The following is a 27,059-nucleotide window of genomic DNA, read 5'->3' as shown; positions in this document are numbered from 1 at the left end:
TGCGGATGCTCATAAGTCACAGGCAGCATGGGATGATAATGTAAGCAGGAGGATTAATGTTAATAAGTATTACAGTGCTGGTGCAGGCCCATTTTTGTCTGTGTAAATGAAGATAAGACAACAACAAAAAACGGCAAATAACGAGCAAACCAAAACAACGTCCTACAAAAATATCAATGTCAGACAACAGTAGGACATATTATAAGCGCCACAAAGGAAATTGTATAAAACAATAGGTATCCTCTGCCAAGAGAAAGCCTTTAAGAGGCGTCTAGCATTTAAAAAAGCCTAAATTGGTGATAATTTTAAAAGCTTCATTTATATAATGTACACAATATGGTATTCAATAATATGTTTTTGGATTTTATCTTAAAATAGATAACCTTAGGCTAAATAGTAAATTCAGTTTTAGCTGGGGACTAAATATTTCTCCCAAATCAGACATTAAGCTGTCTGAATTGGCACCGCTGATTAGCAGATTGTGTCAAAGCAGCAGATTGCTTCCAGTAGCTTTATTAAGATGGTGAAGAGAGAGTGAGCTAAGCACATAAATGGCCCCTCAAGCCTAGAAGTCATTATTTCAGCAAATTAATTATTCATAAATCAAAGCTTAAAGGTGGCTTTGGCTTGTAGCAATTTAATGCCAAGGTCCAGTAGGTCTTAACTCCTTTAACACAGCACTGACATCCATTGACAGTGTTGTAAAGGCTTTTCAATGTGGTCCTCAAGTCCTCTACAGGCTGCTGGGTCAGACAGAGGATGTGGAGTGCTCTCACAAACCACCAAAGTGTGATAAAGCAACAATTATGTTTTGTGTGGATGCTTATTGAGATTTAATTTGAATGGGACCAAATTATCCCTCTATTGGGTTATTGTAAATGTAGGCTCAATGAGAAGAAAAGACATCACAATCATAAACTCAGGGATGGAAGTTGCTGCCGAAAAAACGTTTCAGGGTTCACTGAGTTATGTAAAAATGGACTTTCAGGAATTGTGTTTCCCATGAAATATTTATGCTGAATCATATAGCATCAAATAATGAAATTGGATACAATTAGACACATTTCTCACTCTGCTAACTCCGTAATGCTTGCATTTTTCCAATTAATGTCATTGGTATCGTCCACTCTGATGTTGCTTCACAGTATTTGAGAAATAGCCTAGGCTTACTGCAATTAGTTAAAGCTTTAGTGCGTAACTTTTTTATATGAATGAACATTACATCCGAGCCATTGCTTTCTCTGTATTTCCCAGTATGGCTATGTTCGGAAATTTGGGCCGTCCGGCAACTTTCGCGCGCAGACAATCTAGCAAAGATAATTACCACCTCTCAAGAGTCCATCATGTTTTTTTGATTCCTCCATATCCTCCTTGGCTACTATCACCTTTGTGGAGGAAGGGTGGAGGGGGTGCGTGATCACCAAAAGTTTGCGCCATGTGGATGCACCAAAAGTTTTGTTGTTATTATTTGGAAATTCCCCATGGGGGAGACAGAAGCTACGCACTCTAGCTTTAAAGTGCTCATATTATGCTTATTGTCAAGTTCAGAATTGTATTAAGAAGTTGTACATGAATAGGTTTACATTGTTTAATTTTCAAAAAACATATTTTTGTTGTACTGCACATTGCTGCAGCTCCTCTTTTCACCCTGTGTGTTGAGCTCTCTGTTTTAGCTACAGAGTGAGGCATCTCACTTCTATTCCATCTTTGTTGGGAGTCGCACATGCGCAGGAGGTAAGGACAAATAGCTGATCAGAAGCAGAGTATGAGGACGCAGCACGCTAGGACCTATGTGATCATTATAACGTTTGTTACAAAATGACGCATGTTCATCACGGAAATAAAGGCTGGACTACAATAGAGCTGTTTGGAGCAGTTTGAGTGTTTTCTGTTGGAGATGGTAAGTCCCTTTAGGGTGGACTTTGGGCTTTTTCACTTTCGTCATTTTTCTATTAATGGTAACTGCTCGACTCGCCTCGGCCGCGGTGTCCCGTCCTCCTTTTTTCATTGCAGATTAGGACCGCCTCATGCGTGAGGCGAGCCGGGGCTGGTCGTCATAGCAGGAAACTGCCGTGACCTAACGCAATGCACACAGAATGTCGAAGGTGAGTTGTTTTTGATTCTCGGCGTGTTTCCACAGCCAGAAGGCAAATTAGTTTCGAATGAACCAAAAACGCTCGGTAAACACGGCAGGTTTGTTCAAGACCCCGCCCCCCCATCTGTTGCTAGCAGTGATGACTCAGTGATTAGTGACTATTCTCTCCGACCAATCAGTAGTCTGCAGGTTTTCACGTCCCCTTTTGGTACCGCCTCAGCTCGCTTGGAACCTCGACTGAGGTAGTAATACAAAAAGTACCTATTAGCAGGTACCGGGGATTTTTTTGTAAAGGAAAACCTAAAAAGGCAAGTAAAGTCAAGGCGAGTCGAGTAGATTCCATGCAGTGGAAAAACGCCATTTGTAAACCTATAACATGCACAAAAAAGATATATAACACAATAAAGGAAAGGGAAAAAAGCATAAAATGAGCACTTTATTAAAATTTAACATAGAAACAAAAGTAGGCCTAAAGTAGGTTTGGAAACTACTTTTTCACATAAGGCAAGGCAAGGCAGGCAGCTTTATTTGTATAGCACATTTCAGCAACAGGGCAATTCAAAGTGCTTTACACAAATCATTAAAACAGATAAAACACAAGTACAAACAGTTAAAAGTCATAAGCATTAAAAATCAATAAGACACATGAATAGACAGTTAAAAACAAATAGAAACATTAGGACACATAAAACACAGAATAAAAGTTACAGTGCAGCATAAGAAAGAAATGAGCATTAATTTAAAGAAAGGCAGCATCAAAAGAAAGGTCTTCAGCCTTGATTTAAAAGAACTGAGAGTAGCAGCGGATCTGCAGGTTTCTGGGAGTTATTCCAGATATGAGGAGCATAGAAACTGAAAGCTGCTTCACCCTGGTTTAGTTCTGACTCTGGGGACGAAAAGTAGACCTGTCCAGATGACCTGAGAGGTCTGGGGGGGTCATAGTGTAGTAGCAGATCAGAAATGTATTTTGGACCTAAACCGTTAAGGGATTTATAAACTAGCAAGAGTACTTTGAAATCATTCTTTGAGACACAGGAAGCCAGTGTAAGACTTCAGAACTGGAGTGATGTGATCCAGTCTCTTGGTCTTAGTGAGGACTCGAGCAGCAGCGTTCTGAATCAGCTGCAGCTGTCTGATTGATTTTTAGGGAGACCTGTAAAAACCCCGTTACAGTAGTCAAGTCTACTGAAGATGAAAGCATGGACCAGTTTTTCCAAGTCCTGTTGACACATAAGTCCTTTAACCCTTGATATGTTCTTTAGTGATAGTAGGCTGACTTTGTAATGGTCTTAATGTGGCTGTTAAGTTCAGGTCTGAGTCCATGACTACACCCAGATTTCTGGCTTTGTCTGTTTTTTAACATTGTTGTTTGAAGCTGAGCGCAGACTTTTAATCGTTCCTCTTTTTTCCAAAAACAACTACCTCAGTTTTTCCTTCATTTAATTCAGAAAGTTCTGGCACATCCATCGTTAATTTGTTTGATGCAGTTAGTCAGTTTTTGTATTTGACTATAGTCCCCTGGCGATAAGGTTATGTAAATTTGTGTGGTCATCCGCATAACTATGGTAACTTATTTTGTTTTTCTCCATAATCTGAGCCAGTGGAAGCATGTAGATGTTAAACAGAAGAGGCCCCAGAATGGAGCCTTGCGGAACTCCGCACGTCATATGTGTACGCTCAGATGTATAATTACCTATTGACACAAAGTAATCCCTATTCTTTAGGTAGGATTCAAACCAGTTTAGTACTAAGCCAGAAAGTCCTACCCAGTTTTCCAATCGGTCTAGTAATATGTCATGGTCGACCGTGTCAAATGCAGCACTGAGATCAAGTAATACTAAGATTGAAATTTTGCCACTATCTGTGTTAAGGTGGATGTCATTAAAGACTTTGACAAGAGCCGTTTCAGTGCTGTGGTGTGGTCGGAAACCCGACTGAAAGGTATCAAAACTGTTGCTTAGTGACAAGAAATGGTTGAGTTGTTGAAAGACTACTTTTTCAATGATTTTACTTAAAAACGGAAGGTTTGATATTGGCCTATAGTTGCTCATTAGTGACTTGTCTAGGTTGTTTTTTTTTAAAAGTGGCTTGATAAGACCACTAGCTTCTGTTTATTCCAAATGTATCATAACTTCTAATTTGGATCCACTTCCTTTCCCTGTCTACTTTGCATCACGGCAAAATCCTGATTCTCCAGAAATGAAAGCTAAAAAAAAAAAAAATCACTTTTGTCAGAAAGGTGCTTCATTGTGGTCTTACTTTAACATCAGCACAATTTCAGACCTTTTCTAAACCATGTGCTGTTTGTCCTTTCGGTAAAGCTTCCTTGGAATAAAGTTCACCCTCCGCTCTGTGTTTGACGTGTCTAACAAGATGACAAAATTCACTTTTCATCCTGCCACCATGAAATACAGTCGACAGACAATAAGCCATGAGTGGCTTGACCTTGACATCAAGGGAGGTATTTTTTTAATTTTTTACATGACGGCGCAAAAGTGAAACCCAATTAGCCATTAATCAATTCCATTCCAGTCGCCGCATAACTCTGCTTCAGGTTTTGGCACTAACAGGCTTTTGGTGTCTCTTGTGGATGACAGCAGGGAGCAGTGCTGGAGATGCTGTAGCTCACACAACCGCTAGAAGACAAACGCCGTGGTCCTCCCACCTTCCCAACGCTCCTGAGCGCAGCCCCAAGGAACAGGAACTATTTTAATAAACCGATGAATGGGACTTTGCCGTGCGCTGGATCCTGAGCCTGGCTCTGTGTGCAAGTGGGGAGCATAAGCGGACAGAGGGACAGTATTTCCTTTCAGCGGGACCCGAGGTGGAAAAGACGCAGCAATGACAGAGCAGCAGTGGTGCGCAGCGGCGAAATAGACCAACTATTGTGGGGACGGAAGATTGATAAAACAACTGGGCGAGCAACGAGAGCGGCAGATGTAGCCTCATTTCCAAACGTTGCAGCTGGTTTGGTGCCAGTGGTGGTGCTGGATCGGTTATTATTGCGTTCTCCTTTTCATCATTCACTGCTCCCAGTCTTTCCAGATTACTTGGGGATCTCGGACGGCTGTCTGCGAGGGAGTATTGCTGCAGAGACTAACGGGGAATGCCATGTGTCGTTGCGCGACATAGAAGCTCTTTGTGGGCTGTTTTGCACCGGGGACAGGTGGTGCCGTGTGTGCGTGTATGTGTGTGTTGAAATAGAGCAGGGTTGGGGGGGAGGGCACGGACACACAACCCCTGAGACAGTTGTCTTAGGGGTGTCAGGCCGGCGTACGGGATCAATTTTTGCCAGAGACAGGTGCGACAGGGAGGAGTAGTTTGCAAAGAACCGTCACAGGATCTGGTAACGCACTAACGAGCCTCCTCTCTCTTCTGATCACTCTCGGATTTTTTTTTCTTGTATCCACCGGGTCTTACAATCGACTCATACTGCCGTTGCTCGGCGGCACCTTCCCCCGTAAAACCAGAGGTAAGTGACCCGAGCTGTCCGGTGTGGAGGTCTGTTGTGGTGGTGGTGCGCTCTGGGGGCACAAGGCTCTGTCGCGCCTTGATGCTTTGGAAACATTGTATTGGCAATGGAATAGGAATTGAATTGTGTGAATTGGTTCAAACGAACAATACACAATGCCGAGCAGATGTGTGTCCCTAATGCTTAGGATCCTGGCTTTACAGTAGGATTTTATTGTATAATTCTCAATTTCATACTGCGTAGCTTGCAGCCACGCACAAAACAAGCAGCTCTCTCAGCTGTCCGGAGCCTGAAGAAGCGCTTCTCCATCCGTCTATTGATTGGATATCGACACGACTCAGATATTGTGATCGGAAATGGCTGACAGTTATGTAGTTGTATTGACCAAGATTATTTGTCACTAGACATCATACAGCTACTGCCAATATAAATCAGTGTCAAATACCCACCTTAACCAAACCGGTTTTCCACAAGGAGCTGTTTAATATGAGAAATCTGGGACTTGTATTGTGTCGGGATGGATTTAGCATTTTTTTTTTTTTTTTTTACATTACAATTGATTTAAAGGGTAACTAGAAAACCTAATTTTCCAATCCAGTGAGTTGCAGAACTGTGGAAGCCGAGACTGAGGAAGGGATTGGCCAAAATGTGCTACTCTCTTTGTGTCTTTTTCACTGTTTGTGTGTTGTGTGTTTGTGTGTAATCGGGGTTGTGTGTGTTCTACAGTCCTACCCGCTGGGCCCCTGGTGTCCAATGCTCATGCCTTCAATCTCTGCTCATCCCTCCCTCTCCCTCTGCAGTATCTGCTATCTTTACAGTACATTTAGCTAGTTGGCTGGATAGTTTCAGAATCCCATTTTTGCTCTTTGTGCGTGGACCGCTACCTCTCAATAGCTGGCTCCAAGTCTTCCAAAGTTTTTCCATTTGGGAGCTGCATGTTTTTGTTGTGGCCCCTGTTTCAAATTCAAATTTCCTTTCAGCATTCCTTTTGTCCGACACCAGGTTTTGTGGACTGGAAAGAGAGACAGAGAAGTAAGTGAAGTCCCCAAGGGTCACAGCATTCCTATAATGAGCCCTAGTGTGTGTGTGTGGGTGCGTGCACGTGTGTGGTGTGTGTGTGTGTGTGTGTGTGTGTGTGTGTGTGTGTGTGTGTGTGTGTGTGTGTGTGTGTGTGTGGTGGTGTGTGTGTGTGGTGTGAGTGAGGGAGAGCAGGAGGAGAAAGACACATCTAAAGAAAGTGAGACAGTGCCCCTTGTCCAGTGCAAAGGTAGACATAGCCAAGGGAATACCAGCACCTCCACAAACCTTTCTGTCGCTCTGGCTGTGTCAATCAGCCTTGGAGGACAAGAGCCTCTTTAATTCCCCGTTCTCTGGGCTGTCACACACTCTGCCACAGGTTACACAGAGATCCTTCCTCCCTTCTGCTCAGATACACCACCCAGGGGTTATGTCCTGCACCACAATATATTTCAGACCTTTTTTCTTTCCTTTATACAGAAACAATAGTGCAAACTAGGGAGCCACAGTAGGAGGTAAAAAAGAAAGAAGTTGAGCTGAAACATGAAAGGAAAAATGATCATAAAGTAGATATTGTCTCATCATCACGAGTGTTGCTGCTTCTTTGGCACGACAGTGGAGGAGTGGAGCCCTCTTCTCGCATGTGCTGACATCACGCCACCAGTAATTACAAGAGACGCGCTACCAAAGGGAATGAAGACAACAGAGGAAATACCTGTCTGATACGAACTCTGATCTTCTTGTTGCACCGTATCTAGTTTTTGTTTGCACAAGGACAAAACACTTAAGAGTTGATAACAGAATCATTTTGCAAGTGCTTCAAGTCATTTTTTAGAATGTTTTGAGTAAAAATCTACCTAGAAATAATAATAAAAATTGTGCAGCACACTTCTCTCTTGAGAACAAGATTTGGGAACCAAAATTACCAAGAGGCAGACTTGGAGCTGCTGCACTGTAACCACTACAGAAATATTAGCACTAAGACAAGATTTAAGCCTCTAACAGTTTTTAAAGTTGCTTTAGTTATGATATTTCATAACAAGATTTTATAACAAGCTTGCTCAAATGAGTTGACTTTCTTTCTGCAGGCAGGGGAGAAGAGATACACGCTTTCTCAGTCATTATATAAATAACCAGACTGTAGGAAGCCCTACTCTTGCCAAAAGAGATTTCTCAGTAGGGTGCGAGATGACATGTAAGGGAAACATAAGGAAAGCAATCAATGGAGCAGTGTACCTGGTGTTAGAGATGATGTCCTAAACACTATAGAAGTCATTAGTGGATACAACCCCAACAGGGGGCAAAATAAGCAATAGTTGCAAGTTAAAGCCTAATACAGGAGCAGGATTTTGTGTCAATGGAGAACTCAGATAACAAGGCTAAGTGTGTGCCCAGGAAACCAGGCGGGGGGTTTGTAGTGTTCCAAGGTCCCAGTGCTGATGTCAGTTTTTGGCGATGTTTTCTCCGTCTCCAGTGCTTCTTCACGCAGCTTAACAAACTGCCCACTGGAGCGTGGCTAATCCTTGGCTAGCAGTGCCCAGTGATTTATTATAAAGTTAGTTAATTTGTGGAGATCTGCGACATCCCACCGTACACACATGCCCTTGACAGATCCCCGCTGTCTTTACTGCGGAGTCTGAATCGGCAATTAGTTTGAAGAATTGTTTGTGTGTGTGTAGGCCATTAAGAAAAGGGAGAAAGACAGAGTGAGAGTTTGCCTATGTCCATCAGAGAGAAACATAAGGCACATTTGTTCCTCTCATTGCCTTCCTGTGTGTGTGTGTGTGTGTGTGTGTGTGTGTGTGTGTGTGTGTGTGTGTGTGTGTGTGTGTGTGTGTGTGTGTGTGTGTGTGTGTGTGTGTGTGTGTGTGTGTGTGGTGTGTGGTGTGTGTGTGTGTGTGTCAGTCCGTCTGTGCCCTATACAAGTGTGATTAGCACGTCGCTTCGGTTAAATGGGTGCCCTGTTTCTGCCTCATTTCTGACGCCAACAGCCGCTCTGCACCCCTTGCCTTGGAGCAAGTGTTGCACCCTATGTGCTAAAATAACAGTGCGTTTTACACAATGACTTAGTCCCTCTTATCCACCTCCCCCGCTGCACCCTGCCGGGGGTTGGGACACCTGTGGGAACGGGGCAACTCTAACGTAGAAATAAAAGTTGTTGATTAGTCAGACAAAGCTTTTCCCAGACTAGCTCTGACCACATATGCCTCTTCAAAATGTGCTTTTGTTTAACCTGATTGCAAAAACATTTGTAGAAACCTGGATTCAGCATTAAAGCCAAGGTGGAGTGGGTGAGAGTGGGAATGTCGCTGGGGTTCTTTTATCAGTAAATCCTTCAACCGCTGTTATGATCAATGTTGTGGCCTCTTTGCTATCTTGTACCTAAAGTGGCCCGTCACTGATTTTTTTTCACATCATAATTTTGATCCCCTGGGTTATCTCTGTGGGGATTTAGGAGGTCAGGGGGTATTGAGATGCATTGTGGGAAAAGTAGGATCCAGTGTTTTGGGATTGACCTGTACTTGGAGATAAACTCTACGCCAATGCGTTGCTAAACTGCTGGGGTAGAGCAGTTAGTCTGTGTTTTTGATAACCTAAGTCTCTAACTAACCTAAGTTAAAGGCTCAGTAAAATCCAACGTAATTTGTCATTTTCTGCATTGAGTGGTGCAATATCTAACCATGCGGGATAGTTGTGCTTTTCTCTGTGATTTCTCCCGTCACGCCAATACAATGGAGATGAATGGAATTTCAGTTGTGGTACTCATAGAATTATGAGTTGTGCATAAACTCTACGCCGTCGCTCCTATAGCGTCCTTGACCCTTCCGGAGTTCTGTGTCGGGTTTGAACGGGTTTCTTAGCATCGTGGTACATTTCACACTTTGTTTACTTGTGCATTGGTGTATGTGTGTGTGTGTGGGGGGGAGTGGGTAATAGAGGGAGGAAGAGAGTGACGTCAATTGTCTTTGGAGCGAGTAGTGACTCTAGAGGCGTAGTGAGAGAAACAGTGTGCATCCCCTGTGTTTTCTGAACACGGTGGGTAATCTGTAGCAGGGAAAGTTAACCCTCTCCTTGATTTCATGTTGTTTATGGTGAGGGCGAACCAGGAAACGAGTCTGGTGATATGCAGCGTTACCGAGCCACGGCCGAGCAATGTGTGTAGCCGCGATGCAATGTAACATTTTTCAAAAGGTGCACGTCAGGCTACGGCGTAGAGTCTGGCGTAGACGCAGAGGGGTCCGCGGGGGTACACCGTCGATTCTGCGCTGAATCGTAAAACGGCCTTAAGAATGACTTGAAAATGATAGCATGGCTTTTGAGAAACAGTGCGCCTATTACTCTTACTAATCAACACAACCTGTCAACAGGGTTCATCAAGACTATTTTGTTGGTAGAAAGTATTTCCAATGAAAACAGTGCATACCCCTAGAGGTAAGTGATAAAGTATGATTTCTTGCAATTTGTGTGAACAGAGCCTTCATTGTCCCTTCGGCTGAAGTTTCTCCTTGGTAAAAATGAGTCATAAGGGTATACATTTGATTCTAATTACATTTCTATATTGCACCAAACGTATGTGTATGAACACCTGTGTTTCCTTTCGTCTCCCCTGAGCTTATCCAGTCTGTGTTGTATTTCTCTGGGTTTAGGCCAAACTTAGGCAGATATATTAAAAGCGTCCATTGTGGGAGCAGAACTGTCGCTATCTAGATCAGTGTAGTCTGAGTCTGACAGACCGGTAGGAAATACCATTGGGGGGGGGGGGGGCCCGTTGTTAAACCTGGCACCCCAGCCTCCTTTTTTCTTCTCTGTCATTCTTTCTTCCCTGCTTGTTTTCCTTCGCACATTCTGCCTCCATACCGCAGCTCCCCTCATTACCTCTCTTCTCCTGTTTCTACCCCCCCTCCCCATCCCCACCCTCCTGTCCTTCACTTTCCTCTCCTCTGCTTTTGTCGCCCCTCCCTCTCTCCGTCCCCTCCGGACCTTGATGTCAAGGCCTCTCAAGCAGTGTGGTCCCTGTCTGCAGGCTGTCAGGGCAGGGACACTGCCCACTGGGACCCTGAATGGACAAATTGACCGTAACAATGTTCCCACTTAGCATGTAGATCTGGGAGAAAGAGAAGGTGAAAAGGAGGTCCTGATGATGGATCAGGCCAGCCACACTGGGGGTGGGGGGAGAGAGAGAGAGAGAGAGGTCAGCTCTTTGAAATGTATGAATTTAAGACCTACATTAAATTACACAGCTCATCTTTTCAAATCCTCCCTTCACACATTCTCTCTCTCTCTTACACACACACACACACACACACACACCACACACACACACACACACACACACACACACACACACACACACACACACACCACACTCCACACAGCACACACACTTTCTGGTATTTGCCAAGGCTAGTGCTGATTGCCATGGCAGCAGGATAAACATGTTTGCCCGTGACCCTGTGAGTCTTGTATACCACACACACACACACACACACAACACACACACAACACACACACACACACACACACACACACACACCTCATTCTCAAGGTCCAAATGCCTTCCAGGAGGCTTCGTCAAGTCTGGCAGTTTGATCTACACTAAGGTGCTACCACGGCCTAACTAAGGGGTCAAGGATCATCCCGCCCGCCATTAAAATGCAATCTGGGCTATAGCCCAACGGGACCACCTCTGCCATTTAATCACACACTGCTGCTCCCCCCAATCATCTGCGCTGTCCCTTTTATCTTTTAATCACTTGTTTTTTCAGTCCTGTCTTCCTTTCACTCTCATCTCTCTGTCTGCCTCATGGCTTTTATACACCCAGTGCAATGCCAAGGTAGCCAGAATAGATGAGAAAGTTCAAAGAGGGAAGCCTGATATAATCAATAATAAGAGCTCTTTCATTTTTCTTTAAAAAATCTCTCTCTCTTATGGTACGTCTTATTGGCAGCCACAGGCTAGTCTCTCCTCAGAGTTTGTAAAGTCTATGATTTCAATGTTTTTTTGTCTATGCCCTTTTACTGTGACAGAATGTCTTGGAGAAGTTGGAGCGATATCATGTTGTGCAAGCCTGAGGATGCACAGTATGACAGGAACAAAGAATGCAGCTGTTCTCACCAAAGGCCAAGTGGCTGTCGAATAAAGATTCTTCCCATTGGTAAAACTGGCATTCCATGTCGGCTTATTGTACCTCTATGGGGTGTGTGTGTGTGTTCTATATCTGAATAAGGTAGACACTGGGGATTCTTCCATTCTCTGCAGCAGTGAAAAAGAGACATTTCCATGAGTATAAACTTCATCCTGCTGGCAGCGGACTATGAGTGATACTCCGGGAGACAGAATGAAAAGGCGGGCAGACATGATGGAGACGTCAACTTTTACTTCCTAGACACGGATAAACAGTGTGTGTGTGAACTAAGCTTTCTTCAGGACCGGTTTGCTTGCTATTAAGCCACACAGCACCACACACACACACACACACACACACACACACACACACACACACACACACACACACACACACACACACACACCACACACACACACACTACAACACCACATCCACACATCATCGTGTCTCTGTCGCTCACACTCTCATGTCAGCAGAGCCCCAGTTTGTTAACAAGAGAAGAAACTAATGAGGGGCCATGGTCAGGAAGGGAGTCGACAGGCTGGTCCCATATACCACCCGGAATACACAAACACACACTGGCACATTGAGGCTCACACTTGCATATTCCCAGACATACCCAAACACACACATACACACACTTACAGCAAAGAAACAAGCCACCCAATGCCTGGAGCAGCATATCCAGCACCTACACTGCAATTATATTATTTTTCTCCTCTGACATGTTAAAAATAGCAACACTTATTTCTATTATAGCATGCACATTTTGCACACCTCCTCAGTTTTATTTCCTGTGCCAGGTTGCTACGATAGCTAAGCAGATAACTAATAAGACTCAGTTTAACTGCTGTGTGGTGGGAGACATTGCGTAGAGGATGTTGGTCATATACATCCTGAATCATTTCCCGCATCAGCGCAGCGTGAATCTGGAGAAACCATGCCCTCTGGGCCAGACTGGTATTATCCCTGCTGCTGTTTTATAGCTGATTCATTTCTTCGGGGAACTTCCAGCCCAAAGGGCTCTGTCCTGTAGTTTTATGGTCGCAGAGAAGCTACAAAAATAAAATGAGAAGGTTCTCATTGGCTTTGTCTGTCACTGTTGTTGACAGAATTGTTTACTGCTGCAGCTGCAGCTCCAGCTATTGTTGCTGTGGTCTCTACTTGGTGTTTGGGTTTTAAGTTTTTTGACTGTAAAAAAAACAAATGTCTGTTCATTTTGCTGCCAAGCAACCACTTGTTTTGTGCTTTGAGGTAATTAACAGCTTAATGCGTTCAGTGACCTGGGGGAGTCATTCATGCTGAAAAAAAACAAAAAGAAAACTCTGGCTTGCTGGCACTGGGTGTGGGGCAGTTGGCGAAGTGGAGGGACGGAGCAGAGACTGTGACCGGCTGTCTCTCTTCACTCTGTGATGGTGAAGTGAAGAGAGAACAGGGAGCGGCTGAGGCGAGAAGGGGCAGGGACATGTTGACGGTTGATGGGTGAAGCTGAACTGTAAGGTAGTGGGTGGGGGGGGGAAATAGAGAGGCATTGAGCAGAGAGAAGTAAAGAGAGGTGGAAAATAGTGGAAGAGTCTCGAGAGGAGGCTTGTTCAGCTTCTGTTGCTGTTGGAAAGTGGAAAGAAAGTGGGCCCTTGAACGTACTCGCTTAAATTAACGGCTCCGAAGCACCAATTAATATACAGCCTTGCTGAGGGTCTGTCTGCTGTGCTGAATCAAAGAGGTCTTGCTGTGCAGTGCGTCTGCTCATCTCCTTAGCATGTGTGCGTGCGTCGCGCGCGCACACACACACACACACACACACACACACACACACACACAACACACACACACACACACACACACACAGATGGGATTTTAGCCAATACACTGGAGCCAATGAGTGAGAGATGAGATGAAAGGGTTGCATCGCATGGAGCTAAAAGCTGAATGTCAAGGTTAAAGAACTAAAAGGATAGGGATTTTCTTTGTTATTAAATGATGAAGGGAAGGTGACGTTTGATGACAGGATGAAAAGATGACAAGATGAAATAAGGAGTGGAGGAGGACGAGGAGGACAGAGTGTGGTCTACGAGGCTGGAATCACAGAATCAGACCAGCACCCATCTGGAGGCAACAGGTCTGGTGACAGCAGGCAAGTCCCCAATCCAGCCAGGGTCTCCTGTTGTCCGAGACCCTTGGAAACCCAGCCAATCCACCAGCCATCTGTAAACCGGTACTAACCACTTCAATGTGACAGATGTTGAAGACATCATGTTTGAAGACAGGCATGTTTGTCATGGTGGGTTGTCGATTTATAAATGTTCAAATTGAAAGTGGATGGCTGATATTAGCCCTGCTGTCAGAGATGAGTGGATTCTGTGAGGATTGGTAGACGGTCTGTATACGGAGGAGTTATGGGGAAATGATAGAAGGGATTTAAGCTCCTTCACAGCAAATCTGTTAATGCAGTACATGATGTCACGGCCGGAATTCATTAACATTAATTTCAATTGATACAAGCAGGGGCAACAATAGCCGTCACAAACTAATAACCCACCACAGCAAAAAATAATTGATATCCTACACACATAACAGCTACTTCTAAATCCTGCGTGCTGTTACAATAGAGCTGTTGATTGGCAAGTCTTCTGTGCCGGGTTTTTCGGTGGTTGCTGTGCATTCAGAATACCATAGCTAGCGTGCTCACAGTAGCTAGTGGGTCATTCGTATTTGCATGTAAATGTTTTTCACCCCTTGGCTTGACTGGTGGGGCAATCAGAATGGCTCTCTGTCTGCATCACTAAGAGGGAGGCTGCAATGACTGACTGTGACATTCAGAGCTCAGGCCAGGCTTCACTCTCTGCTTTCATTCGCTTGTTCGCTCACACGTTTGTTTCTATGGGAAGGGGAAGGCAAAAGACAGGAAAGGGGTTTTTTTTTGTGTGTGTGTTGATCTGATATGTCGTCAGTAGATTCTTTAGTGTGTATTCACGGTCCCCGGTGATTTGCTCTAAACATGAGAATCAGACCATGTTATCCCACGTCCTCCTACCTCATCATCCAGGCCACGGCCTAAGCCTCAGCTTGGCCACTTCCATCGTCCCATGGCGCTGTGGCTTTTTCTTGCCCGGACCAGCGTGACACACAGACGCTGGCCCACACACACCTCCCACATGGCGATGATGGATGCATGTGCAAATGCATATCTGCACAACGGAGGAGTGTTTTGTGCTTGACTCATGTAGCACATCCCAAGGTCCGGCAGTCTGTCAGGCATATATCAGCTTCTGTCATCAAATGAAACATGGTCCTTTAGCTCTCTGAGCTTCACTGGCTTGGTTTCTCTGCTTGCTGAGCGAGGCGGGTAGAGGGGATATCAGGGGACTAGGAAACTCAGAAGGGATTGAGTGTTTTCAGTGAAAAAGTTCAGCAAGGAAATGTACAAATTAGTGAGTGGCGTGGATGAGGACATACAGTGGATGGAATAAGTTTACACACCCATGCTAAAGTTGATTAAAAAGAGGAATAAAAAAACAAATTTCGGAAATTGATCTTACTGCCTTAAGTACATTTTTGGGGGAAAATCCAACCTTTTAAGGACACCAATTTTCTTTGTGAATGAATAATGTATTGTAAATAAATAAATGTTCTTATCAGGATGCATAGTATCCTGGATCCATGAAATAACTGGCCTTTATAAATAAAAATCCCCCTGCTTCTATGGGAATTTAACATAGGGGTGTGCATACTTATCTCCCTTGTATTTTACGGAAGGACATTTATTTATCTACAATACATTATTCATTCACAAAGAAAATTGGTGACCTTTAAAAGGTTGGATTTTCTTATTTGTTTTGAATTACGGCATTAGGGTCAATTTCCAAAAAATGTTTTTTATTCCTCTTTTCAATCAACTTTAGCATGGGTGTGTAAACTTACGCAAGCCACTGTACATAATCAAAATACTGTTTCTTTTGGAATGTGTGTTGATGCCACGAAAATGTCCATTTAACTGACATTATTTTAAACATGTTTTGGAGAATTCTGGTGCTCATATTCGCTGTATTCTTCCCAACACTGATGATGTGCGTCTTAGTCTGAGTATGTGAGTATGTCTCTGCCAATGTGGGAAGTGTGTGTATATGCAGTCTAAATAAACACAAAAACTATTTAAAAAATTCCCTTTTCCAGTTTATGCTGGTGTGTGTTTGATGTGACAATACTTCAAACATATCTCTAATCCTCCTTGACATTTGAGAACTCAGTTGTTTTATCCCAATTATAGCATGTTACTGTACGGTTTGTCTGCTGCTTAAACTGAGACATTGGTTTGTTGCTGTCATAAGGTATTTTTTAGCTTTAGATGTGTATTGGCTGCTCTTGTAAATATAGGAGCTGTAGCATTTTATGGGCTTAAATGTCTGCTTGTTGGCCTTTTAATCATGCAAAAAGTGTTGCTTCTAGTTTGCTTGTATGTGGGCTCACACTGAAGTTGACTTCTCATGAGTAACACGTTTCTCAACATTGTAACTCTTGTGGCAATTGCTCTTGTTGCCCCTGTCCTCACCTGGCGACATCATCACCGGCCTGCCGCGACACCCTTTTTTGTGCATCAACACGCGGCTAACTTGTTACCTGCTGTGTCTGCTCTAACCTTTTTCAACAATTATCCGCTTGCTCCTTATAAATAGCCTTGCTTGTTCTGTCTGTTTCATTTCAAAAACCAGCCTTGTTCTCTCTCCTGGCTCTCTGCAGCAGCAGCAGCAGCAGCAGCAGCACAACAGAGAAACTCGATGCCCGAGTCAAAACTGAAGTAATAAACAAGACCGAAAATGCCTGAGAGCCAACTCTTGCAGGCCTGAGATATGTCATGTACCATGAAACATTAAGGATGCTGTCACAAGGGGAAAGCCTTGGCTTGGTTTTTCCACTTGAATTGCATGTTGGAGACGAATAGCCATAAAAGCCATGTTGTTGCTGTAATAGCAAGTAAACAGAGGCCCCGGCCAAAATAACCCAAATCATCATAGGAACATGCAGCCAATAAATAAGCTTTCAGATCGGCCTCCTGCCTTCCCAGCATTCTGCTAACTCATAATGAAGCTTTTTATATTTTTTTCTACCCAATTTTTACGTTATTGATGACTCTGTGTTTTTAATGCTACCCTAAAGGGGTAGAGGCATAGAGGGCATAGATAAAGAAACACTCCTGCTAAATGTTAATAATGGCAGTTATTCTTGAGTAAGGTGGATTAGTTTTTATCACTTGCCTGTTGGACAGTGCCACTCCTCTCTAGTGGAAAGTCTTTATCTATTTATTTATTTATTTGACTCTTTTTCTCTCAGTTTTTTGGCTCGGGCCGCTTCACCTGGCACAGGGTTCCTCTCTGCTGTCACCAGCACCATTAACGGTCACAACAAAGTAGCTTTGAAGCTCTGCAGGGCTTATACCGTAATAGGACAGCTTCAGGCTCACACTATAATGGAGGGCTCAAAGCTCAGGTGCTCCACTGTTTGCTCTCTAGTTCAGATTTCTGTCCCCTTTCATAAGTTACGGCCCTAAAGACATCTGGACCAATTACTCTTCTCTGTCTGTTCGTCTACCTTTCGTACTGCCTCTTATCTCTGTGTTAGAAGGCTCTGGCATTAAAGGTTAAATCGACAGATGCAGTGACATGGATCATAACTGTACAGGATAAATGATGTGAAAGTGGTGAATGTACTATCTGGAGCTATTTTTAAGGTATAGCAACTGCTGGAAGCTCAGTGTTTATTGCCGTCTCATCTTTTAATTGGATGCATTTTGTTCATTTCCTTTGCTGATTTTTAAATCTTAATCAGATGGTTAGTTTACAGTCTTGCAGGCTTTAACCAGCTGGCTGAGAACATCTTCATCTCCGTCTCTTCGTCTTCTGTAGGGTCTCCATGGTTTCCTTGGTTTGTTAAGTCGTCAAACAGGCAGGGTTTTATGTGTCAGAGTGTGTGTGTGTGTGTGAGGGTGAGGTTCTGCCTGTGTGTGAAGGTAGGTAGGTTAACATAACAGTGTCTTCTGCCTGGTCTGGCATTAATTCAACGAGGCCAGTGAAAATGTGATGGGGATTATTCGTTTGGCAGTCCACAGAAGAAAAGCCCAAGCTGCTGTAAGGAGCCTTTATTAATATAATAACACTCCTCGGTTAGAACAGCTACCATGATTAATGCTCTTTATGTGACACATGCACACACACATGCACACACACATGCGCGCGCGCGCCGCACACACACACACACACACACACACACACACACACACACACACACACACACACACACACACACACACCCTCCACTGCTACCTCGCTTCATATTTATATATTTGTCACTTTCACAAAAAGCAAAGAGGGGAAGCTGATTATGCTTTCCACAGTCACTTCTCCATGTGTTTTCAGGCCATCAGCTCAGCATTTCCTTGCCATTGTCAAGTCAGTTCCCCGGTGCTGATAAGAAGTAATTGCCAGTGTGGCAGTTGACTTGCTTCTTCCTTGAGAGTTGCCATCCAGGCTGAAGCAGGCTTTGAGACTCTTTTTGTTCTTGTGAAAAGTCTACATCAATATCTTTGTCTGGAGGTGGGGAGATGTCGTTTGCATCTGATAATCCCTTTTCACTCCTGAAATTAGTTTCTCTCTCTTGAGGCTAACATGCAGAAGCAAAATTACAAATGAGCGAGGATTACAATGTAAAAGTGTGAAAGAGATAGGGAAATGAGTGGAACGTGTGTGTGTGTGTGTGTGTGTGTGTGTGTGTGTGTGTGTTTAGAGGAGGCCTCTCTGCCAGCAATCAACGATTTTTGCTGGGATACTCACCTGGATGAAATAAATAGATTCCTGGATTGTGGATACAGGGGGAGGGGAGCGGGGTGTGTGGACAGAGGACTCATCAGTCATCACACCACACACACCCCACACACACACACACACACACACACACACACACACACACACACACACACACACACCACACACACACACACAGACACACACACAGGCTGGCTCAGTGGCTCATTAATGCAGCCTTAGCACCACTGGCTACACCAGGCAACAAGCCAACCCAAAAACAGAAGCTTAGAGGTGATGCTCAGCACGGGCCATTCTGTGTGTGAGAGAGAGAGCGAGAGAGAGAGAGAGAGAGACCAATCGAACTAAATAAAGAAACAAAGCACGCACACAAGCTTCAGCACATGGACTTGCAAACACACAGGCGGGCTTAAAATCAGCTCAACGGACAACCGCTCACCGAGGAGTTGATATTTAGGTTTTTATTTAGACGTAAGGCTTAGGAGTGTCTGTGTAAGTGGATGTAGTCATGAATCCTAAAGAAGAACTCTCTCCTAGAGCCAGCGCTGTATTTTGGTGAACTAGTTCTCCTTCATCTGAATGCCAGGGGACAGAGACACACAGGGGAGACTAGTTATAGAAATAGCCTGAGCTTTTATTCATAAACACAAGTTCAACCTTCATCATGAAAACGTACTCTGTGTGTGTGTGTGTGTGTTGTGTGTGTGTGTGTGTGTGTGTGTGTGTGTTGTGTGTGTGTGTGTGTGTGTGTGTGTGTGTGTGTGTGTGTGTGTGTGTGTGCGTGCGCGCGCATAAAATAGCTCTTTTTCAGCCACTCACGACAGCTTACATCAGCAAGAGAGCAATATTGATTTTGTTGTTTCAGGGGCAAAATATTGTTCTTTAGTCTGTGTATACGTCAGGACATTTAGTTATTGTTGTCAGGCGAATCAGTAGCCTTGCTCAGAGTGTTGCTTATTTTTTTAAGGCTCAGCGAGTACAGCCAAGGCAGCGCGTTTTTTTCTTCCAAGGCCTCCTGAGAGTCAACCCTTAGGACCTGGACTTATTCTTCTGCATCACATTACCATTCTCATTAATGTGACTGATTATACACTTGGAAAGAGTAGGCCACAGTCGTGAGCCAACTGGCCAAAGTGTTTACTGGCACACAAGTGTGAAAAATCAGAATGCCCACTCGTGTTGAGTCACTTGTCTCTCAGATCATTCTGACGGCTGCGCACGTACCTTTGACATCTCATTCTCTGGCAGAAATGAATTTGCATCCTATTTAGAAGGATGATTTAGTGTGTGAGGCTGTGTTTGTGCTGGTGATGTGTTGTGTCAGTGCGTTTCTATGCTTAAGAGAGACGGATTTTAGCCGAAGTTAGAGTTAACACGATGTTGCTGTCGGTTTCGATCACCCACTTAATTAACCTTTCTTGTACGTTATGTGACTGAATGTACACTGCAGAGACCATTAAAAAGTGCCTAAAGGTAACTCTGTTTATTGCTCGAGAGAGTACAATGTACAAAACAGCTCTGATTGAGAAAGAAAGCAAGAAAATATGTGTAAATTAGAAAATGACTGTCTTGGTCTTCTAAGTGCACTATAAGTGGTGCCCTTGATTGGGTAAAAAAAAATGTGTAATAACACTTAATGTATAAGCTTATTTTTATGATAATTAGATGTTGTGCAGAGACTGTTAAAAATGCAGACAGACTTCAGAAGATAGGAAAACACTAACCCCCAGAGCCATCACGCTGTCCCAACCACAGCCATAATTTCATTCATTACTGGAACACAACACAAATACCCTGTAATATTAGACAAGAAAAGCAAAATTGAAATTGTTCTGGACCTGACTTTTTGCTGTGTTTTGGTATATTCCTAATCAGTATGTTCCTTAATATAGACCACAGCTACCTCCCATCGTTAGATGAACCACAGGCCTAAAATAGAGCAGAGATCCCATCTGCTTAATTCAGTTCAAGTCAATCTTTATTTATAGTGCAGGAACACATTTAGGAGCAAGAGTCAAGTATAAAACAGTTTAAAAATAAGAGACCATCCAAGTATTCAAAAATCACGTTACAGGAAAGGAAAAGCAAAGAAATGAACCAAATGCATTAAAACATGATAATAGTAGCAATAGTTTAATCTGGCCCTAAATGAGTTCTCTGAAACTAGAGATACTTCCCAGAGCATTAAGCATCAAAGATCTGTTATCCCAGTAGAAGGAAGCCAATGGCCCTGGACCCCTCTCTAATGTAATGGTGTGTGAAATGCAGACTGGCGCTTAAACTGGGCAATAATAAAGTCTCTCCTTTGGATGGCTGATGCCTTTTGTAGGAAAGTTAGATGTTATCAGATCAGGCTTGACCACAATTAAGCTTCCCCCCTATAATATCTGCAGACCTTCATATTAGAAACGATGACAATTTATTTTATGGGGAACCATTGGAAACAAATAATTATGAGGTCCAAAGATGGTCATCAGAAATATTTATCTGTTTTCATTAAGTTTATGACAAAATTATTTTGTGATTAGTGTTATTTAGGGTATTACTCATGTTACGGATACTACATGCTACACTGGAATGTAAATGATCCATCTTCATCCGCTTATCCGGTATCGGGTCGCGGGGGCAGCAGCTCCAGTAGGGGACCCCAAACTTCCCTTTCCCGAGCCACATCAACCAGCTCCGACTGGGGGATCCCGAGGCGTTCCCAGGCCAGGTTGGAGATATAATCTCTCCACCTAGTCCTGGGTCTTCCCCGAGGTCTCCTCCCAGTTGGACGTGCCTGGAACACCTCCCTAGGGAGGCGCCCAGGAGGCATCCTTACCAGATGCCCGAACCACCTCAACTGGCTCCTTTCAACGCGAAGGAGCAGCGACTCTACTCCGAGCTCCTCACAGATGACTGAGCTTCTCACCCTATCTCTAAGGGAGACGCCAGCCACCCTCCTGAGGAAACCCATTTCGGCCGCTTGTACCCTTGATCTTGTTCTTTCGGTCATGACCCAGCCTTCATGACCATAGGTGAGAGTAGGAACGAAAATTGCCCGGTAGATCGAGAGCTTTGCCTTCTGGCTCAGCTCTCTTTTCGTCACAACGGTGCGATAAACAGAATGTAATACCGCACTGGCTGCTCCGATTCTCCGACCAATCTCACGCTCCATGGTCCCCTCACTCACGAACAAGACCCCTAGGTACTTAAACTCCTTCACTTATGAATGAATGTAAATGATTACAATTTTAATTTCTAAAAAAAAAAACCACTGTTATATTTTGGGATCTTTTGCCCATGTTCCGATAGGATCAGAGAGTTATATACAGTAACTCCAGCAATAGACATGCACAATAACTTCCATTTCCTGTCAATGCTGGAATGCCAATGGATGTGTGTTATTTTACAATTATTATTACAATTTTTTGTTGCACAAACTTAACAAAACTTTGACCCCAAATCCTGGTTAAATGAAATCCGGTTGGTGGGTGGAAACAGTGGTTTGCGTAGCTGCTCAGACCACATAATAAATAAATGAATGTTCTTGCTCTATGTAATGTCACACTTGTGTTTGATTTGTGAAGGGTCAGAATCAGCCCCAATCCTGGCCACCGGCCGAAGTCCTTCCTTTTACAGTATGTCATCTATTTACCAACCTCTGTCTTCCCGTCATTGACCTATCAGAACCCCCATGCTATCAGAAACAATTACCTAGATTGTGTCAACAGAGTGAGTGTAGCAGGTAAAGGCGTCAGCATCCCAGTGTGAGTCGCAGGTCACTGACAGTGAATGAGGGGTAATGGCCTTCATTTACTACAGTGTGTGAGTTCAGCTGGAGGAAGACTAGAAGCTATCTGCCTCTCCACAGGGACTTTGTACCAAAGCTGAGCAGAGTGGTGCTTTCAGAAGAAGCAAGACACAGTGTTTGTGTGTATACGAGTTTGTGTTTTCTAATTCACGGTCCAGCTGACCTGGAGTTCCAAATGCTCTCCTCTCCTCTCCTCTAATCTCCTCTCCTATCCTCTCCTCTCCTCTCCCTGTGGGCGTCGGCCAGAGCACAAAAAGGAGAAGAGCCTGGGTCTCTTCCAACATGATTTCCATTAAGTGCATTTGGAAGTATGCAACTTTGTACATGCCAGCAAAGGAAGAAAAAAATGACCCTAGAGTGAGTGAGAGCTTGAAGTGGGCCAATCGAAGTTTGTTTGGAGGAAGACTGCGGTTGCTTCTTGCCAAGGTCTAGCAGGGCAAATTGAAGAATTTGGAGCAGCGTAGAGAACAGCATGAGGTGGAGAAGGAGAATAAGCTGGAATAAATGAGAAAGATTGCTGGAGTTTGGAGGAAGGTTGATGCTACTCTCCATGGCCAAGCCAGGGATATAGTGGAGCTTTTGAGAGAAGAAGCCACACGATTTCAGCAGAGGAGAAAGGCTTGGAAACCTCCATTATGTTATGATAAGCCACTGGAGATTGGAGGAGACAGCAACACGAGTGGTGGAGTGGTGTATGAGGATAGAGAACACAAGAGTTAAGGAGAAAGCAATGTCGTCCCCCCCCTTTGCATGTTTTGTAACTGTTTCTGCGTGTGCATGTTCTCTCCCCCCTGTTGTTTTTGCAATTACTCTCCTGAGACCAGGGGCGGTCTCCTAGAAGATAAGAGGGCTTGAGACACTTGGAAGGCTTGATAGAGCTAGGCACCTAGCGGCGCTCAGACAGGGCCTAGAGACACCACATAGTTAATTAACCAATAAGACTAAAACTGACTCTCCAGGCTGATAAGCAGGAATGAGAGAAACTCCGGAGACAATAACTCTTGCAGGTAGTTTTTAGGCTGTTCGCTCTTCTCGCAGCAACAAAGACTGAGACTCTTATCAGCCGTGGGAGGAAGGAGGGGAGGTACCAATTTCAGTATCATCTGAACGTTTTCTTTGTTATGGAAAGATGAGAAATGTGCCTAATCATAAGTCACTGCATTTACTTTATGTGCCTTCATTCTTCGATACAGGTATAGCTTATTTTCATTCTTGTGCATTTCTCTCCACGCTGTGCATTTATAAGAGGCTCCCTGCGGTCCGTGTCTGACGTATTTCCACCCACAGAATGCGATTCCACGGAGAAATATACCTGTGTGTATGTGTGTGTGCTCACGTTGTTGTGCACGTGTTTCTTTCCGTGTGTGTATGTGTGTGTCTGTTTGTTTGTGAGGGTGTTTTGGTTTTATGCAGCAGACGGGGAATGTTGATGAGTACCGGTAAATATGCGGTATGGGAGCCTTGGCAGACAAAGCATGCTGGGTTCTTGTAAACCAGTGGTGGAAATGATTAACATCAGCACCGTCCCCTAACGTACCCCGACTGCTTCCCCACCGCCTCATTTGTTCTCACTGTCAGCCTGGGGGGGGGGGGGCCTCATTTTCACTTTGCGAAAGAAGGAAGGCGGCGTATAATTGTTTGAGAGGAAACGCTTTGTCTCAATCTTTTTCTTTTTCAACAAGTGTGTTTATTAATTTTTAGAGAAGATAATTGTCTCAATCTTTTTAACAATTTGCTATGTTAATTACAATTTTCATTTTTCATATTTTCTCAACTTCAATTCTTCTCCTCTCGCTCGTGTCGGCAAATTAGGAATATGACATGCCAAAAAAGATGTCTACCTGCTGTTATTTTTACGTCTCTCTGTCTGTCTCTCCTACATGAGCATTTAAGCATCCTGTGGTTTTGGGAGACATAGGTTACTGTTTGTGTGTGTGTGTGTGTGTGTGTGGTGTGGGGGGGGGGGGGGGGGGGTCGTCATTGGTGACTCCAGCACACAACCTGCAGAGTTTGCAGACATCCTATGACCCCTCATCCCTTCACGGCTGTGTACATTTTGCCTGTATATCGCCTGCGCCCTGACATTTTAGCTTTGCCCTCGTATTTGTCCTGTCCCTTCTCATTATAAACCGTGTCCATTGCTGTCACAATGGCTCTTTTAGACGGTCTAGCTTGTGCCCTTACTGCCGTGCTCCTGCTTCTTTCTGTGTGAGCGCCTTCCTGTTTTTAATCACTGCCTGTACACTTTATATTGTTGTTCCCTTTTTTTCCTCCACATCCTGCCCTTTTCGCTTCTCCACATTCATGCATCTTTGCCACATTGACCCACAATGCCCCTCTGTTCGAAAACGCACCCCCACTTCAGACGTGACTGCGGCGTGTGTCTCCAGATCTAAACATTTCCCTTCATTACACCGGGTCTTGTAGCGGCAGCTTGGCAAATTGGCCTTATAAAAAAGCAGGCTGTGTTGTTCATTGAGCTGCCATGTCAGTAATAGTTGCCTGGCACCAGCTTTTGTTCTCCTCAGAGGTAATTGCTACCGAGGGATTAAGTAATGATATGACAAGGGTGAGGGGATGGGCGTGCCGTCCATCATCCATCTGAGTGTATCAGTGCACAAAAAGGATCTCCGGTTAAGAGAGCGGTGTCATTTAAAAAAAAAAAAAACATTTCCCAAGTTAATTCTGCAGGGCTTTGGTGTTAATCACCTCCAGAGTGAGACTGAATGAATGAAAATTATGTTCAGATCAGGTTTTGACTGTTACAGGTATGACTGATGCTCTTTTAGGGTTTTTTCTTTTCCTCACATCTTACATCTGCACTAGTTTTACTTTTGTTACGTCTCTTTGAATCTAAACGGCAGTGATGCATTTGGGCAGTAAAATTCTTCATCCTGGGCTTCAGTCGACTTGGGGGGAAAAAAGCACAGGCAGATAATTATTCTTGCTTTCAAGATGTTGGAAAAAAAAAAATTGAGATTACGTCGCAAATTAAATGTGCACAGAAACACAGCCACCACCTCCCGTAGACAGCTAGACCTTGCTTCCTCCTCTCACACAGTTTTCTTCTCTTCCATCCTTGGCTTGTCTCCCTCTCAGCTGTACATTAAAGTGGCATAAAACAGAGGACAAAAGTGGGTCCTCAAAGTCTCGGCACTTGAATGGCTTGATTTCCATTCGGGTGGAGACGTAATGTCTTGGCCTGCCAAGTGGCGAGTAGACAGATCACGGCCCGGCCCCGCGTCTATAAAGAAATGTACTGTACACAGTGTCGACTGATAATGAGATACACTCGACATCCAAAAGATCTGAGTCTTTTTGCTTCTCCTCTGTCACTGTGGGCTGGCTCACTTTAGAGACCAGCTCTAAAAAGCACATTTAAAAGGTGCCATGCCTCTCTCTTCTCACACTTTCTCTCTCTCTCTCTCTCACACACACACATAGTTATATATCTGCGTACCAGAGCCCTCTGTGAATTATCTCAACACAGTGAGGCGAAAAAGAGACAAACAGAAAGACGCTGTTTGACTATTTGACTCTCCTGCGATCTCACTTAACTCCATGTCTCCTTACAAACACATTGAAGCATCTGGCGATGGCATCTCGCCCTCACAGTGGGAGATGAGAGAGGCTGGTAGATGGTGCTTCACTATAGAACTCCTTTCTACTTACCAACCATGTATCATGCACACACGTACACACTCCCAGCCCCTTAAGTCCCTGTGCAATTTACAGCCGAAATGAAAACACTCCAACAGTTTGAAAGGGGGTGAGTACTTTTAAATATGGCCCAGTTTCTTTAATAAACACTACTCCGGTGTCACTTGGACATACACACCCTTTCATAGCATTGTGATAAGTGAGTTTACGGTGTTTAGATTATCCCAAAATGCTCCACTATTTCATTTTATTGTTGGCAGGACAACTCATGCTTATACGTGCCTCGGCTCCATAAGCCACCCATCTAGTTAGCGAAAGCAAGCCATTGTCGAGGAAAAGCTGCTTACGGTAGATGATCTGTTGCCGTACGTGTTTAGAGTGGAAAAATAGAACTTTGGTTGAGTTTTATGTATGCAGTTATGTAAACTCTTCCTGATTGAGTTCTACTAATTGGATTACAGATAAGATCAGGCATTTACAGCACGTCTAACTCCGACAATTGGGAAGTCTCGACTCAGAAAACAGATTGACTGAATGCAGCGAGATTGTAAAAGACATCATGTATTTGATTTAAAAACCGCCTGCCGAAATGATGCTAAACGGGGGCCTTTTCCTACAGGCCTTAGCCGTCCTAATCGACCTATCAAACGGCACCTTGGGTCCAAATCTGCTCACTTAATCCGGCGTCTGCCACTGCTCTGCATGCATATGAGCTGTTTTGATGCTGGGAGGCAAGCAAAGTTTTTTTCTTCTTTTCTTTTTGCTTTGAAGCTACAAGCTGCTCAAATGTTACTCTAATGCTTTTTTTGAGACTTGATGCAAAAGATCTAAATGTAGACAGCATATGCTTCTTGGAAATGTAGCATAGCAACAACAATACAGCTTGTAGAGTCGCCTCACCGCATACTACTGCTGTGCATGAAGCCTATGACTGCTTTTGGTAATACCACCAGTATACTAAAGTGGTGATCGCAGAGCTGGTTGTCACCGGGTCAGATTCGGCTATGTGGGTTTCAGGATTGTGCTGTTTGGCCATCGCACAAGGATCAGAGGTGTGGGGACGGATGCCAAAGAA

General features: G+C 44.0%; 1 protein-coding gene across 1 annotated transcript in view; it reads left to right on the top strand.

Annotated features, from left to right (window-relative positions):
- Nucleotides 1–4,516: 4,516 nt before the first annotated feature.
- sema6bb (sema domain, transmembrane domain (TM), and cytoplasmic domain, (semaphorin) 6Bb) overlaps nt 4,517–27,059 on the top strand; it is a 131,311-nt gene continuing 108,768 nt past the window's right edge. Inside the window, 1 exon segment of the mRNA XM_032524803.1 lies at nt 4,517–5,567. The gene's annotated coding sequence lies outside the window, so the exon portion shown is untranslated.

The sequence above is a fragment of the Etheostoma spectabile genome, chromosome 9 (genome assembly GCF_008692095.1).
Source record: "Etheostoma spectabile isolate EspeVRDwgs_2016 chromosome 9, UIUC_Espe_1.0, whole genome shotgun sequence".
Lineage (NCBI taxonomy): Eukaryota > Metazoa > Chordata > Actinopteri > Perciformes > Percidae > Etheostoma > Etheostoma spectabile.
Note: the sequence above shows the minus strand (reverse complement) of the source record. Positions and strands in the feature narration are given on the sequence as shown.